This window comes from Peromyscus eremicus, chromosome 17, assembly GCF_949786415.1.
Source record: "Peromyscus eremicus chromosome 17, PerEre_H2_v1, whole genome shotgun sequence".
Classification (NCBI taxonomy): Eukaryota; Metazoa; Chordata; class Mammalia; order Rodentia; family Cricetidae; genus Peromyscus; species Peromyscus eremicus.
In genome coordinates this window covers 17,614,094-17,631,834 of record NC_081433.1, presented here as the reverse complement: position 1 = coordinate 17,631,834, position 17,741 = coordinate 17,614,094, and the positions used below count along the sequence as shown (strand labels likewise).

Below are 17,741 nucleotides of genomic sequence, written 5' to 3'. Positions count from 1 at the left end.
AAAATACAATTTTTGTTATTTATATTTTTTGAGACAGGGTTTCTCTGTGTAGCTCTATCTGTCCTGGAACTCACTCTGTAGACCAGGCTGACCTTGAACTCACACACAGAGATCCATCTGCCACGGCCTCCTGAGTGTTGGGATTGAAGGCATGTACCACCACATCAGGTTGAAAAACAAATTAAAAAAAAAGATTTTATTTATTGGGGCTGGAGAGCTGGCTCAGGGCTTAAGGATACTTATCACTCTTCCAGAGGATCAGGGTTCAGTTCAACCCACAGTGTTGCTCACAACCATCTGTACCTCCAGTTCCAGGAGATCTGACACCCTCTTCTGACCTTTGAGGGTACCAGACATGCATATGGTATGCATACATACATACAGGTAAATCACTTATACACATAAAATAAAATAAGCAAATCTATAAAAATAACTGAAAGATTTTATTATTTTCATCTTATGTGTACATTTGCTTATCTGCACGTGTGTCTGTGCATCAAGTGTATGAAATGCCCTCAGAGGCCAGAAGAGGGCACCAGATCCCTAGGAACTGGAGTTATAGATGGTTGTGAGCCACTGCCATGTGAGTGCTGGGAATCTAACTCAGGTCCTCTGCAAGAGCAGCAAGTACTCTTAACCACTGAGCCATCTCTCCAGCCCTGAAAAATAAATATTAAAACATATTTCAGGAAACTTGTCCCAAGTTATACACACTTCAGTATTGGGAAATTTATTAAGGCCACTCCACGTAGGTAAAAGGGAGGTTTATTTAGTAGCGTAACTTACAAGCGAAGGGATAGGTAGGTCGCAGGGTCTAGGAAAGGCGTGGCGCAGTCAGGGAGTGTTCTCTGGAGAACTCTGCTCGGTCTACCTCCAGTGTCCAGGGTCCAGGAACCAAGAGAGCCCCTGCATCTGGAACTCGGGTCTTCAGCGTCCTCTCTCAGCCCCGCCTTGTATGCGTGACCATTACCGAAGCCTCAATGGGGATTGGAACTTCCAGGTCAAAGCTGGAATGGCTACCTACTACACTTAAGTAATAGAGTTCTAACCCAGGCCTATCCAGTCACAAAGTTGATAATACGTTTCAAATAATTTCCTTTCAACGACTCAACTAGAAGAAAAAAAATTAAATACAAAAACAGCCAGGAATGGTAGTTCACAACTGCACTCCCAGCCTTCAAGCGTCTGAGGCAGGAGGATGACAGGTTCGTGGTCGGTTTAGACTACATAGTGATACCCTGTCTCAAAAAATTAAAACAAGCTGCTCATCATGAATGAAATGAAGAACCAACTTCTAGTCCACTCTCCAGAGCTGTTCGCCTTCACAGCTGGGAATTCTCCATTCAGATGTCAGCCCCAGGTAACTGGACTTGCCTCCTTGTGGCCTCTCTGCGACCCTCAGCCCACATCAGCACCCTCGGAATCATCCTCGAAAGAACACAGTCCAACAGAAAAGAATGGCCAAAAGATGCGGCTTTACTGACAGGTTTGTGGCCAATTGGAGGGATGACCTGCAGCTTCCTAGCAACATTGCTCCCACCCCCAGACTCCTTAAAACACACATCTTCTGTCCTTTGTCTCCTTCAGCCATCTCCTTTTCTTGTAAAAAGCTCTTTTCTAACACTGCACTTTCTCTAATTTGCCTCCTCCCTGCTCTGGGAAAGGACAGGTTTCCAGCGTCTTCTTCTCTATTATGGCAGCAGCCAGGATCATGAATAATGAATAAATCCACCTGCTACCCTCCTGCACACATGTCCTTACAAAACCAAGTTCATTCAGTGTGGTAGGTGCCTGTATTTTTCTTGGGAGTGTATATTCTGTGACCACGGAGACGTCCTAAAGTTCTCTCTGTGGTCCTGTTGCTTCATTGATGAGAAGAAAGGGGCAGATGTCCTTCTGCTGTGGGAGATGGATGGTGGAACACTGCTCCTAAGTCATAAAAGTCACTGTGACTGTACTTAGTTAGGTTAGTACGTTTTCATTTAAAGTACACTGCGTAAAAGAGAAAACTTCAAACAGGTCATCAAGACCTGACCGGCTCAATGTTTTATTACTATTAGCCACACTCATTTTTATTAAGTGAGATAAAGCCAATACTAGTTGGAACACATCCCACCTCACACCATCCTTCATGTGTTCTTCTGACGATATTATCAATAAGCCCTCTCTGATGAAACACCTTTGGAAGCCTTATCACTGGTTAGCTGAAGCCCAGTCCCCAGAGCTGGATAGTTCCAGTACCCTAATGGCCACATTTGCTTTGTCTAAATTGGTGATCGTGTTGACTTCTTCGGTCATGTGTTTTGGAGTAGATTAAAGACGGCCACAGATCCTTTGACAAACTCCTACCTGAGATAAAGATAAAGAGATGCTCCTCTGTTCCTGGGATTGTAGATGAACTCCTGGAATGCTTTGACTTTCAGAATATGATGGTCTTGGTTGTGGCAATTTCCTGTTCTGGCTCCAAGATCCCCCTGCTGTTCGACTTCCTGTCTCTTGGAATGGTCCCTCTTGCAGCCAAGCACTGTTCTGTGAGGGAGTCCAAGTGGCCCAAAGGACAGACCATAAAACAGTGGTTCTCAACCTGTGGGTCTCGACCCTTTGGTGGTTGAATGATCCTTTTACAGGGGTCACGTATCAGATATCCTGCACATCAGATACTTATATTATGATTCATGACAATAGCGAAATTACAGTTATGAAGTAGCAATGAAAATAATGTTAGGGTTGGGGGTCACCACGGCATGAGGAACTGTATTAAAGGGTCGCAGCGTTAGGAAGGTGAGAACCACTGCCACAGAGGAAGTGGCCCTCCCCTGGCTCTAGTCCTTCATAAATGTGCAGATCTACATGACTGTGGACAAAATAAAACGGTATTTCAAGCCACTACGTTTTCAGTTTGTTTGATGCACTGCTATAGAAAACCAGAGATACTTTTATCATCACAAACATTTGGCAATCATATTGAGCAAGGATATTGAGCTGGAGCATATTACCCCGTTATGCACGTTATAAAACACAAGAACGTAAAAATGGGTTGCCTTTAAACAGAAACTGTAAGATTGCTGTTTTAGTTAATTTTTCATTGCTGTGAAGAGACACCATGACCAAAACAACTTATAAAAGAAAGCATTTAGGGACTGGAGAGCTGGTTCAATGATTAAGAGCACTGGTTGCTTTTCCAGAGGACCTGGGTTCAATTCCCAACGCCCACATGGCAGCTCACAACTGTCTGTAACTTCAGTTTCAGGGAATCCAGTATGGAACATGTGGTGTACAGACATATATGCATGCAGGCAAATTACCCATAAAATAAAAATAAACACACATAAAATAAAAATAAATTAAAAAAAAGAAAGTATTTAATTGTGGGAGAGTATACATCTGATTCACAACCAGGAGGCAGAGAGATCAAGACAGGGCCAGACCTGGGCTTTTTGAAATCTCAAAGCCCGCCCTCAGTGATACACCTCTTTCAACAAGGCTACGCCCCCTAATCCTTCCTAAACAGTTCCACCAACTGGGAACCAAACACTCAAATATATGAGTCTATGGGGGCCATTCTCAATCAAACCACCACATTCTACTCCCTGCCCCCCATAGGCTTGTGACCATATCATCATACAAAATGCATTCAGTCCAAGTTCAAAATTCCCCGCAGTCCTTTACAGTCTCAAGACTTTTTAAAAGCCCAAAGTCTCTTCTGAGACTCAAGGCAATCTCTTAATGGTAACTCACTGTAAAATCAAAAAGCAAAATACATACTTCTAACATACAATGGCACAGAATAGACATTGCCATTCCAAAAGGGAGGAAAGGAAGCATAATGGGGAAATACTGGACCAAAGCAAGACTAAAATCCAACAGGACAAACTCCAAATCCTGTAGCTCCATGGCTGATGTCCAAGTTTATTAGGGTGCACAATATTTTGGAGAACACAATACCACCACATTTCCTCTCTTTTTGTCTAAAATTAAAAAAAGCTTATAACTAATACAAGAAAAACTATCCAATAAGTATATGTAATATATACAGCCAAAAATTATATTAATGATGTCTAGTCTATTAACATTTGACAGATCAGATAAAAAACTCCATTATATATATTAACAATATCCAGTCCAGTAACATCTGGTAAACTCAGACCAAAAAATTTTCATTACTTGTCTTATTTAAAACAAGTAGTTCCTTTTTAAAAGTAGATTCCATAATCTCCCTTTTTATCTTATCATATCCATATTCTCTTTTTTCTTTTCATAATACATTCAGTAGTCTACCTTTTGTCATTTTTATATCTCCCCCTTTTTCTTCAGTGTAGATTCAGTGATCTACCTATTTATCCTATTATTTCTTTATATCTTTTTTTCAGAGTAGATTCAATGATCTAGCTCATATCTTATTCTCTTTTTCTTTTGCTTTCTAGGGTTGAAGATATCTTTAGGGAATCTTGAAAAGAAAATTTTTGGGTTAATTGTTAAGTCCTGTATCATTTGTCCAGTCTCTGCATAAAAGGAAAGTTCAGGGCTTGTCATAAGTCCTTGCTCGAGTAGTCTGTCAGGCTGGATCATCTCAGCTAGTCATCTCGAAATTGTCCTGACCAGTTTGTAGTCCAAAGTCGATTTTTCCATGGTGTTAATAGGCTTAATGGCTTTATCATAGTCCTTCATATCTGAAGGACTCTTCAGATCTCCACTCCTTCCAGCTTTATTGACTTCATTCTCTCTCGGGCTGGTTCTACTCCCTGTTAGCAGCTCTCCTCCACAGACATCTGGCATCTCCAACATCTTGGGGTCTCCAATGTAATCCAGGCTTCAACTTCACAGCTTCATGAAATGGCCTCTCCAAGCCTCCATACAGGGACTCCTCTGCCACATGCCTGGCTGGCATTGTTGCCTTTTCTTAACCTTGGAGAGAGATTCCACAACTCCTTACTCCTGTGTCCTTCTTGACTGTCAAGCCGGAACCACGCGGTGGATGTAACCAAGTGCTTCTGCTTGCTTCTGCTGAAACCTGGCCCCCTCCCTGAATTACATTTGTGTAAGTTTTGATGTGTGGATGTTTTCCTTTTTGCAAATTTCAGGATTACCTGGGGGATGAGGGTCACACTGGGGCGGGGAGCTTGGCCTGAGGGTACCACTTTGCCTTTCTTTACACTCCTGAAGCTGAGGACTTGGCTCAACATTAAATTCCCTGGTGCTCCTTTTCTCCTCAAACTGTCCACTGTGTGTTTCTCTTTGCCCTGCTTGCTCCTTTTCATTGTAGGTTTGTGTAAGAGCGATCACTAGTAACCACACGACACGGTCTATACTAGATTGCCTTGAAATCTCCTCTGCCGGGACATCCAAGTTTGACTCATAAAAATAGAGGGGTAATTTTTTCCCACTTCTACATCTTCTCTTTTTAAATTATAACCAGAAAATCATGCTTTTGGGTTTTTTGGTTTTGTTTTTTAGAGAACATGGGGTTAAGAGTAATTAATTCATTTGACTATCACTGTAGCCTAGGAAGGATTTAAACATGCCAGTCCTAACCCACTCTACAATATATCTGTGATAGTTTGAATGGAAATGACCCCATAGGCTCATATGTTTGAAAACTTGGTCCCGGTTGGTAGAACTGTTTGGGAAGTATTGGGAGGTGTAGCCTTGTTGGGGGAGGTGTGTCTCTGGGGGTGGGATTTGAGGTGTCCAGAGACTCATGCTGTTCCCAGGGTGCTCTCTGCCTCCTCTTTGTGGTTTAGGATATGAGCTCTCTCAGCTGTTTCTAATACCATGTCTTTACTCTGCCATCACTGACTCTAACCCTGCAGAATCATAAACTCAATTAAATGTTTTCTTTTATAGGTGGCCTTCGTCATGGTGTCTCTTCAGAGCCATAGAAAAGTAACATTCACTGGGCGGTGGTGGCGCATGCCTTTAATCCTCGCACTCGGGAAGCAGAGGCAGGCGGATCTTTGTGAGTTCGAGGCCAGCCTGGTCTCCAAAGCGAGTTCCAGGAACACAAAGAAACCCTGTCTCGAAAAACCAAAAAAAAAAAAAAAAAAAAAAAGAAAAAAAAGAAAGAAAAGTAACATTCATAAGTTGTTGTTATCAGAAGTGGGTTATTGCTGTGATAGGCCTGAAAACGCTGGGATTTTTTGGCTTTATTTATTTATTTTGAGGAATGTGGGAAGACCTTGAGACTCTGAGGTAGAAAAGTGATTGAGTGTTCTAAGCAAGACTTAATGGGCTATCCGAATAGAAGCCTAGAAAACAATGCAGAGCATGGGCGGAGTTTTTCTGTGTCCCACCAGCTGCTCCCAAGTAACCACACTGCAACTTATTATTAATTATCAATGCTCAGCCAATAGCTCAGGCTTGTTACTAGCTAACTCTTACATTTTAAATTAACCCATATTTCTTACCTACACTCTGCCACATGGCTTAGTAGCTTTTCTCAGTATGGCCAGTTCACTTTCTTCTGTCCACATCTCCTTACAATCCTCTGACTCCTCCCTGTTGTAGAGTATTATTTTAAGGTGTGTACTTTCGTTTATACTCTGAAACGTCTGTTTAATGATGCAAAGATGCATTTGATTAAATAAAATTCACCTGCAGTCAGGAGGCTGTGTCAGCTGACAGGAAGTGGTAGGGAGGAGCCAGGTGAGAAAGGGTTTATATAAGGAGGGGCGAGGCGAAGCAGGAGGGCTTTTTGGAGGACGCGAGCAAGGAGAGGAGGCGAGCTACTTGCTATTCAGCCTCTGAAGAGCAGAATTAATTCCACCTTAACCTTTGAATCTTGAGTTTTTTAGAGGGAGAGAGGTTCAGTTAAGTTCCCTTCGTAGCTTTGCAAGAGTTGGAGCCTGAGGAAACATTTCATTCCACTATGGCCCTTGCGGCCTAACTGCTGCTGTTAGCAACCGAGTTGCAATTGCTGATTCAGACATCTGTGGCTTAAAAGGCAGCACCCATTTAAATAAAGGACTACACTTCCCCTTCTTCTCACTCTCTTTTTGTCTGCAAGTCCCACTTAACCACTACCTGTCCAGCTATTGGCCAGTCATCTTCTTTATTAGCCCAATCACGGTGACACATATTCACACAGTGTGAAGGAATATTCTACATTTCTCCCCTTTTTGTGTAATTAAAAAGGAAGGCTTTAACTTTAACATAGTAGAATTATATACAACAAAAACAGTTATCAAGTAAGAATTATAGTTACAATATCTAGTCCATTTGTAGTTGGCAAATTTAGAGAAAATATTCTATTTATCTTATCTTTGTGAGTCTAAAGTTTTATACCTAAGTTACCTTTTTCTTATAACTAAGGAAAATTTTAAGTCTAATTATTTAGTCTTTAACTCCATCAAAGACCCCAGGAGGGTGTAATGTTATCTAATGACAGGAACATCTGGCTGCCTGGACAGTTACCCAGAGTTCTTTTGTAACATTGGGGCATCCAACTTTGGCCTACAGGCCTATATATCTGACAGACTTTTTTTTTGTTTTTTTTTTGTTTGTTTGTTTGTTTGGTTTTTGGTTTTTTTGAGACAGGGTTTCTCTGTGCAGCTTTGGAGCCTTTCCTGAAACTCACTCTGTAGCCCAGCCTGGCCTCGAACTCACAGAGATCCACCTGCCTCTGCCTCCCGAGTGCTGGGATTAAAGGCATGTGCCACCACCGCCCCTGACAGACATTTTTGAGAAACAGAGAATTTTGAAGGACTGTCCTACCTTGTCTTGGCAAAGTTTGGCAGTCACTTTTTTTGTGTCCTGCTGGTCCAGTTTGGACAGTAACTGTTGGCAATTGAGGCAAGGGCAGTTTCTTTGCCCAAATGGCTACCTTGTGCCATGAAGAAAGCAAGCTCCATGTGGAGTTTCTTCAAAGACCATCTATCTAAACATATCTGTGTATGACATTGAAAACATACCTAACATATATAAGTTTGACTATTATAGATGACTTACCTATTAATCTGTATTTCTTAATTATACACTACATTTTTAAATGAGGTGTAGAAATACAATATCCCAAACAAGAGTAGAAACATGCATACAGTATAACAAAATTAACTCAAATTTTGTATCAATAAACCAAAATCCATACCAATGTAAAATATTTTGAGATTAATAGTTTTTTGGATTATAGTAGATTCAGTAATCTACCCTTTTTCCTATCATCCCTATATCATATCCCCCTTTTTTCTTTAGAAAGAGATCTTTGAATTTGACTTTTTTTAGCTTTTTTCCTATGACCAGTAACAACTTGTAACCAACCCCCCTAAACAATGACTAATATTTATAATCCATTGAATAACCAAAACCTACCCATACCCCATCTCTTGGGAATGTGGTGTCATTCTCTAGCTACTTCCTGTTGTCTGTGGCTGCTGGTATCTTTGAGGGAAACTTGAGAAAATCAGGATAATTGTTAGGTCTTGGCTGGAGTAGTTTATAAGGCTGGACCATCTCAGCCAGCAGCCTTGAAACTGTTTTGGATGCAGAATTTTAAGGAGACTGTAACAGAGGCATTTTGAAATGCTGGATTACCTGGGCCATCTGTTTTCATTGCTGTCTGGTCCCCTTGCTCTGAAAATACATAAATTAAATTAAAGGTAACATATATGTCTGCATTAATACAAGTATAGACTGTTGTACACAAGTTAGTCAAAGTTATTTTTTTGTTTTATGTTTGAGCAGGTAAAGTATATGTTATATGTTTTGTAGTTTTTCTAGGTTTATTTCTTTATATCTGTAGTCAGGATTTTCAGGGAGCCTTCCCTGATCAAACTTGATCCATATTAACCTGGAATGAATCCACAACCTCTTATTTCCTGTGGAAATAAAAGTATAATCTCTACCCCAAAGTAACAAGTCTTTTGACTTCTATTTTGAAGTCAAGACAGTCTTGAAATATATAGATTGGTTTAATCCAGCAGTTTTCACAATCCAGTGTGTTTTAGCAACTGTCATTCCTTCATTAGCAATCGGAAAATCTAAAGATAATACAGTAATATACATGATCCAGATCCAGACTCTCTGTGTGGTTCTGAATTTCAAGTGTCTTAGTCCATGTTCTATTGCTGTGAACAGACACCATGATCAAAGCAGTTCTTACAAAATGAAGCATTTACTTGGGGACTTACAGCTCCAGAGGTCTAGTCCTTTATCATCATGGTGGGAAGCAGGGCAGCAGGTATGGCAGGTATGGTACTGGAGAAGTCGTCAAGAACTACACCCTGATCCACAGGCAGAGAGGGAGACTCTGGGCTTGTCGAAGCCCATCCTCAGTGGCACACCTCCTAATCCTTCAGGTAGGGCCACTCCCTGGTGACTGAGCATTTGGATCTGTGAGCCTATGATAACAGCCACTCTTATTCAAACCTCCACAGGAAGGATGTGTGAGTAAAGGGGGTTGTGGAATCTTCCTCTACAGTTAGGGAGAGCTGCTGAGGCCAGGCCATGTATGACAGGACAGTCTCTCCACGAAGGTCCCTAGAGGGCAAGAGGCCCTGAGACGCCATTGTGTGAAGCTGTGAAAGTGAAGCCTGAATTATCTTGGAGACCCCAAGATGATGGACATGCTATGCTGTGGGATGTCTTTCTGTAGGCTGTGAATATGTGTTGCTCTGATTGGTTGATAAATAAAACGCTGATTGGTCAGTAGCCAGACAGGAAGCATAGGTGGGCAAGCAGACGAGGAAAATTCTGGGAAGAGGAAAGGCTGAGTCAGGAGTCGCCAGCTAGATACAGAGGAAGCAAGATGACAAGGCAGAACTGAGAAAAGGTACAAAGCCACGTGGCTAAACGTAAATAAGAATTATGGGTTAATTTAAGTGTAAGAGCTAGTCAGTAATAGGCCTGAGCTAATGGCCAAGCAGTTATAATTAATATAAGCTTCTGAGTGATTATTTTATAAGTGGGTCATGGGACTGCAGGGGGGCCTGGTGGGGCCGAAGAAAACTTCTGACTATAATGCTAGAGCCATGGGATGTCTGCAAAGGAGAGCTGAAAACCGAGAGTAGAACCAAGAGAGTTCAGAAATATGCTGCAGGCAGTAAAGCTGGAGGGGTAGGGACATTTGACATTAGACATGGAGTTTGGAGTTGGCTCTACCTGGTTTTGGTCTTACTTTGGTCCAGTATTTCCTCACTGTGCCTGATTCTTCCCTTTTGGAAAGGTAATGCATATTCTGTGCATTGTATGTTGGAAGTATGTAATTTGCTTTTTGATTTTACAGCAGGTTACAGTAAAAAAGATTACCTTGAGTCTCAAAAGAGGCTTTGAACCTTGGTCTGTTAAACTGTGTTGAGACTGAAAGACTAGGGGGACTTTTGAAGTCAGACTAAATGCATTTTGTATGATGATATGGTCACAAGCCGATGGGGGCCGGGTCGTGGAGTGTGGTGGTTTGAAGGAGAATGGCCCACACTGATTTATATGTTTGAATACTTGACTTCCAGTTGGTGGAATTGTTTGGGAAGGATTAGGAGGTGTGGCTTTATTGGAGGAGGTATGTCACTGGGAGTGGGCTTTGACATTTTAAAAGCCTCCTGCCATTTCCAATGTGCTCTCTTCTTCTTACGGGTCTGGTTTGAGAAGGGAGCTCTCAGCCATTGCTGTCAACATGCCTACCTCCACCATCATGGACTCTAACCTTCCGGATGGTAAGCCCAATTACATGCTTTCTTTCATAATTTGTCTTGGTCATAGTTTTTTATTACAGCAATATAAGAGTAACTAATACAATATCCATATTATTTCAGATGAACAAATAAAACCTCATATTATCATTTTAACAAATTACATGTTGTTATAATGGGAAGGCATCGTATTTTACTCCTATAACTTATCATTGACCCTTCGGCCTGGATTCCAGCTTGGGGTTATAGGAACCATTCTTATTACATACATCTTTATATATGTAATTATTTCCTTAGGACACATTCCTTAGAGCACAATGGTTGGTAACAGACACGGAATATGAATCAGCATTGCCAAGCTTCTCCCTAGAAGTTTGCACAATTCATAATTTCCCTAACCATCTATTTCCCAGCACCCTCAACAATATTACTTTTGCCAATTCTATAAAAAGTTTGTGCTGCACACATACATCTGACATGCATTTTGTGTGTGAAAACTTACCCTTTGATTTTTGGCCTTTTGCCTTGTTTTATTTATTTTTGTCAGTGGCCCCTTTTATGTGGGAAGGAGTAAAGCATTCTGCAAATAAGCAATTTTGGAGAGGTATTTCCTCATTCTGGGAGAGAGAAAAGTGGCAGTTTTATTAGCCATTAACTTCTTTCATTTTCAAGTATAAACACAACAGCAATTGTTTTGACCAAAAAGAGAGAGAGAGAGAGAGAAAGAGAGAGACAGACAGACAGACAGATTTATATTGGGTCACTGAAGAGCTTTAGGCACAGCTAGACTCAGTGGGTTAAATAATAACTTCAGAGTTCTCTCCGTCTCTCAGCTCTGGTTCCCTCTATTTACCTTCATTCCCAGGAAGGCTCCTGCAAGGATCCAGGGAAAGAGAGTACATCTTTCCAAGACCTGTATCAAAAAGCCTGGAAAAACTGTGGTTGGTATCTTAAGTCATGTGCCCAAATGTGAACCAATCACTATGGCCAAGATAATGGAATGCTCTGATTGGCTAGACCTGGGGCCCTTACCTTCAGTTAGGAACACAATGGGTTTTACCATAGCCAAACTAAAGAAGCCCTACATTACTGAAAATTGTAGAATTATACGATCAAGGTTGGATGATCCTCAAAGAAAGGTTACTGGATAGAATTTATAGATAGTCTAAAGTAGATTTGATAGGTTTTCATCAACCCTCTGGGGCTTTTTTTGTTTGTTTATTTGATTTGTTTTTTCAAGACAGGGTTTCTCTGTGTAGCCCTGGCTGGCCTGGATCTCACTTTTTACACCAGGCTAACCTCGAACTCAGAGCTCCAACTGCCCTCTGCTTCCTAAGTGCTGGTGTGTGCCACTATGCCCAGCAACCCTCTGGGTTTTTAATGAAAGGTATTTGATGCAGTAGAAACAGAATCGAGTCCTCTGTTACTTCAGTGGCTCTCTACACTCAGCTGAACCATCAAAGAGTCTACTTCCGCCGGGCGGTGGTAGCGCACGCCTTTAATCTCAGCACTCGGGAGGCAGAGCCAGGTGGATCTCTGTGAGTTCAAGGCCAGACTGCTCTACAGAATGAGATCCAGGACAGGCACCAAAACAACACAGAGAAACCCTGTCCCGAAAAAACAAAAAACAAAGAAACAAAGAGTCTGCTTCAAATGATTCTGGTAAGCTACCAACAAAATTACGCAAAAGTATTTGCTAAACTAAAGAATCACAAAAATCTACACTGCCTACATAATAAAAAATAAAACTGGAAAACTCCATGGATTTCCAGTTGTCATATTGCATGAGCTCCTCCCCGAGAGGTGAAATAGAAGAAAATCAATGAATGTGGCTCTCAGTCCTGACCACCTCCGCTGCACCCCAAACCAGTTCAGTCTGCTGTGTTCAAATCGTCCTGGACCATTGTCCTCAGGAAACAGGCAAGAAGAGCGTCATATCATGCTAGTTTCCTTCTAGGGACAGTTGTAGCCTTTCTGCCTTTGCTTTCTGGATAATTAACAAGCTTATGATCTTCCTTGAGAGTGACCCGCCATCCAATGTGAACCAGCACCCTTATGGGCAGCCACAGAATTGCCATCCTGTTCAACACAGCTCGGGGATGGGCAAAGAAAAGAAACCAGCTACTGGGGACTCTCTGAGCTCTTCTGGTTGGGAAATAGCCACACGTAGGCAGGGATCAAGCACGGAGTCTGTTTTTATCCAGTTACCCAAAGAAAGCGTGAACGAATTGTTCTTAGGCAATAACACAGAAAATTACCCGGCTCTGTACTGAATGGGAAAGCAGGGCTCTTGCCCAGGTGCCTGCTCACACCTGCAGGGATATGGATGGCAGGGGATGAGAGGTCTGGAAGGCAAGTTTCAGCAGCTAGCCTCAAAGCAGGAGCAGCTTATGTGTCTGAAGAATGGGGATTTGGGAGGTGCCAACTCCCCAAATACCGTGCCCCCACCACACAGACACACACCTGCCTGGCAGGCTGCTGCCTCCAACTCTCACTGGGGAGACAATTCCTTTTGGAGTGTTATTGTCAGAAAGGTCTGCCAGCCTGCCAAAATGGTAGGTGGGGTGGGGGTGGGGGAGCAGGGCAGTCTCGGGAGAAGGCTAGCAGAACCATTAAATCATTATCTCCTACTGCATAGTTACCCCCATTTGTTGGAGGTGCAATGGGAACGGAGCGTCTTAGAAGATAAATTCTGTCTGTCAGGTCCCCGAGAAGAGCCTTTCTGTGTGAAAACGTATTGAAGGTGCATCACCACAGATGTCCATGCACTTGGTCACATCTGACCTTAGCCTCCTGATTTAAATAAAGAGGAGGACAACATGCTTCCCCTGTCACTCCACGGCAGATTTTTCAGGTTGTTTATTTATCAGTGCCCCTACTGGCGCCTTCTGACATTCAAGGCTGCCTGACTGGAACATGTTTTCCCTACCAATTTGTTAAAAAACAAAATTCTTAGAGTTTTCTTGACATCCAGATGGTGTTTGTTAATGGTAACAGTGTTGCTTCGGGACCACATGCAAACTTATGTTCCCTCTGAAACAAAGAAGTTCTCCCGCAGGAGGAGGACAGCTTTCTCTGGTTTAGGCTGCCCCGATTCTTAGCTGTCCAGTCTTTTGTTCTTTCTGAGGAGTTGGTGACTGGGATAGCATTTGCTACGGAGTCACTGCTTCCATTGGCCATGGCACCTCCATACAGAGAACGGTATTGCCTCATGACATATGGCACTGGGCATGCTTTTGAAAGCAAGGAACCGAAAAGTTTCTCTTTTGGCACTGTCCCTCTGCCCCCCACTCACTCTGGCAGTTTCCACACGCAACAGTTTCCGTTCTGTTTGAGCTCGGTTTGGAGAGTTTCAAACATTAGACCTCTCAAGCAGCCATCTCACTCAGACGCCAAAACAACTGGTCGCCCCTAACCGTCTCGGCTGGCACGTCAGAATGCCGAGGGGTTCTGGGGCGGGTGTCTTATTTTGTGGGCAGCCTCTATGCTGGAGTTTTTCCTTGGAGTGTTGCTTTTCCCAGTTAGACGGTGCAGTGATGGGATGGCCGGCTTCATCAAGACCAGGGCTTCTGTGGCTGGAGCGAAACCAGCCAGTTCTGGAGGAGGAGGAGGAGGAGGAGGAGGAGGAGGAGGAGGAGGAGGAGGAGGAGGAGGAGGAGGAGGAGGGTTACGCTCAGCTGTGGAGTGGAGTCTGCCCTGGGACCTCACCTCAGGCAGGCAGAGAAGCACTGCAAGGCCAAGTCAGCTCCTTTGGGAGTGTGCTGAGGTCTGGCCAAGCCAAGAGAGTTTGGGTCACGCGTGAAACAGCATCCTCCTCATCCGAGAATGGCCATTAGGTCACCAGACAGACACAGGAAAGCGCACCTGAGGCCCTCTCCGGTGTGGGCCACACCCACCCTTCTCCTAGGTCTACTTCCCTTCCTCAGACTCTGGAGAGGTGAGACGTAGGATCTTAGGGTGAGAACCAGGAGGCTGGGAGGAGGTGGAATGCTGTTACCCATCGGAGACTGAATTCTACCAAAGCTATTGAACCATGGAAGTTGCTGGGTGTGGTGGCAGCTTCCGTAGTTCATAATCCTAGTATTCAGGAAGCTTAGTGAGGCAGGAGGATCACCTTGAATCTGAGGCTGTCCTGGCTCCATAAGCAAAATCCTATTCCAAAAATAAATGGAGGGCTAAAGAGATGGCTCGGGGGTTAAGAGCGCTTTCTAGTCTCTCAGAGGACCAGAATTCGGTTCCCGGCGCCCATGTCAAATAGCTCACCAGCATTTGTAACCCCAGTTCTAAGAGATCACACTCCCTGTTCTGGCTCCCACGGGCACCCACACACACTTGGCATGCACACGTGTGGGTACATACACACAAATAAAATCGTAAAATAGCCGGGCGGTGGTGGCGCACGCCTTTAATCCCAGCACTCGGGAGGCAGAGGCAGGTGGATCTCTGTGAGTTCGAGGCCAGCCTGGTCTACAGAGCGAGATCCAGGAAAAGGCGCAAAGCTACACAGAAAAACCCTGTCTCGAAAAAAAAAAAAAATCGTAAAATAAGTCTTTAGAAATAAATGTCTTTAAGGTAGATTAGACAGTTGGCCATTTTCCCCTTCTGACCAGTGAATGGATGAATCAACAATGCCCAGTCTAAGCAAACTGCAGCTTCCACACACACCCCCAATAGTAGTTGGGGATGAGGGGGCCATTCCGGCTCCTTGCTACAGGTATGCCAGAACCTACCCCTGCTTCTTGGCTGACATGTTCCCCAGTTCTTGTCAGAACTGGGAAGTGACTGGAACTCTCTAGGGACAGGCTTTTGTTCCTGCCCAGATCCTCTGCTGATGGATTTCACTCACAGTCCACTCCTGCGCACTCGGGCTGCGTGGCTCCTCCACCATGCTTGCCTCAGCTGCCACTGACTTCTGCATGTGGTGTTTACTTCTGTCCCGCTTGCTCTTTCCCAATCTTGAACCCCTGGGAATTCTCCTGTGTTGTTTCCTGTGTTGTGTGGTTGGGGGAGGGACCTAAAACTCAGACTGACTCAAATCCATGAATGAGACCAGCACAACAAAACCCCGTGAGAAGAGTCTCCCAGACATGCAGAGGAGCAGGCCCTGGTAGTGCATCTCCTGCAAAAGCAGAAAGCCCCGATCTAGAATCCAGTCCAGGAAAGATGAAATGGTCTATTGTGCTTCTCGTTCCCTACTGACCACAGGCTCTGGCTTCTCCCTTCCCGCTCTCCCTGTACCCACTCATAGTTGTATGCTTTGGATGTTTCCTTTTGTTTGTGTATTTTGTCCCTAAGAACTATCAGTTCATCAAATAACAGTACGGATACTAGCCAGCCCTTACTGAGAACTTACTATGTGCCACTCTGTGTTCAGTTCATGGTCTGTGAAGGCACATAAAAGCCTCTGAAGCTTTAAAAAAATGATTTGGGATTAAAAAAAAAAAAAGCTGAGGAGCTGTGGTCAGGGATGTGGAGAGGCAGAGAGAAGCTGCTGGGTTGGACACTGAACAAATGTCTTGCTCATCTCCTTGGTAGCGTCTCTTCCATTTGCTGCCAAAAATCCTCTGTGTTGTGGTGGGCACTCCATGCCTCCCTCTCCCGATTCCTAAACCACTGACTTCCACCCCCGTAATTCTGTCAAAACGGCTCTCCGCTAGGTCACCATGACATTCTTCTGGCCAGAGACATGTTTTTTCCCTTCCATCCTTATCTTCTCTGACCTCGCGGCAGTATTGGACTTTGTTCGTTCCCCAGCCCCATTTTCCATTTGCCAAGCTCTCCACGGCGCACTCTGAATGCAAGTGCCCTGCAGCATACTGTGAAAAACACAGTTCCCCTCGGCAGGAGGCGGTCCCTGTCCATCCCAAATCTACCTTGTCTACCCACCTCTGCCTCCTCATTCCCGTGCTTTATAAATGTCTCACAGGCTGAGGCCCCAAACAATGGTGTCTAATTCCTCCAGTTAGCTTGTTCTTCAAAGACATCATCTTCCAAGTGTCTCTAAAAGGAATGGGAACCCAGGAGACTGCTCAGTTGGTTTTTCCACTTGCCTTGCATGCAGGAGGATCAGTTTAATGCCTAGCACCCACAGTAAGAAGGCGAAAAAGCCAAGGATGGTCACATGCATTTGTAATCCTAGTGTAGAGGAGCCAGAGCCAGGTAGGTAGATCCCTGGGTCCTTGCTGGCCAGCCACACACACACACACACACACACACACACACACACACACACACACACACACACACGCAGAGTGAGCTCAATGCCCTGGAGTCATTTTCCACTAGATAAAACCAGAACTTTTCACTCTCCAGCAGCTCTTACCTTACACCGCTCACCACTATTTGTCACATGACATGCTGGATTGTCTCAAAGCTCTGTCAGTACATAGGACTTTTTCCTATGTTTAACTTGAAAGCGAAATTTGTTAATGTTTTTGGAATACTATTTGATCTGGACATCCCACTTTTAGAAATGTATCCTAAATAGATTTATGTCCATCAAAGATGATATACAAGAATCTGAAGTGGGAAAAGCTTAAATAGACAACAATGGGGGATGGGTGGGTTAATGCACCACGGTGTGTTCGCTGTACAGAAACAGTGTGGAGATTGGACATCACACTTCAAAAGATGCTTGATTGTGTAGGGGAAATACTCAGTCTACACTGTTAAGTGAGAAAATATGAAGGGAGGGCCATGAACAGACAGAGCACAGAGAATGTGCTGGGGCAGTGGGATGTTCGGTATGGATGGCACTATTTGGTAGATAGGTGCTCTTATACATTTGTCAAAACCCATAGGACTACAGGCTCAAGAGCGGAGCCTCACATAAGCCCCAGGCTGTGGGTAACCAGGATGTGCATCTGGATGCTTCTGGGCAGCCTGGGAGCAGAGAGCATCTGTGACATCTCTGAGTCTTCCTCAGTTCTGCTGTGAACCTTAAAAGTGCTTCTGGGGGGAAAAAGATTTACCTTGACAGAGAGAGAGAGAGAGGGAACAGGGAGTATGGAAAAGGAAAGAAGAAAAAGAGTCAGTTATAGGACCAGCAAGATGGCTCAGCAGGTAAAGGCGCTTGCTTCCCAACAAGTCAAGCCTGACAATTAGAATTCGAACCCAGGAACT

The 17,741-nt window shown here is 43.9% G+C and overlaps 1 long non-coding RNA gene across 1 annotated transcript; it reads right to left on the bottom strand.

Annotated features, from left to right (window-relative positions):
* Positions 1 to 6,104: 6,104 nt before the first annotated feature.
* On the bottom strand, positions 6,105 to 14,054 carry LOC131894544 (uncharacterized). Its single transcript, XR_009374938.1, has 3 exons — positions 13,915 to 14,054; positions 11,122 to 11,236; positions 6,105 to 8,565 (listed from the first exon to the last, which is right to left on the bottom strand). It is a non-coding gene; the product is annotated as an uncharacterized LOC131894544 (long non-coding RNA).
* Between the last annotated feature and the right edge of the window lie 3,687 nt (positions 14,055 to 17,741).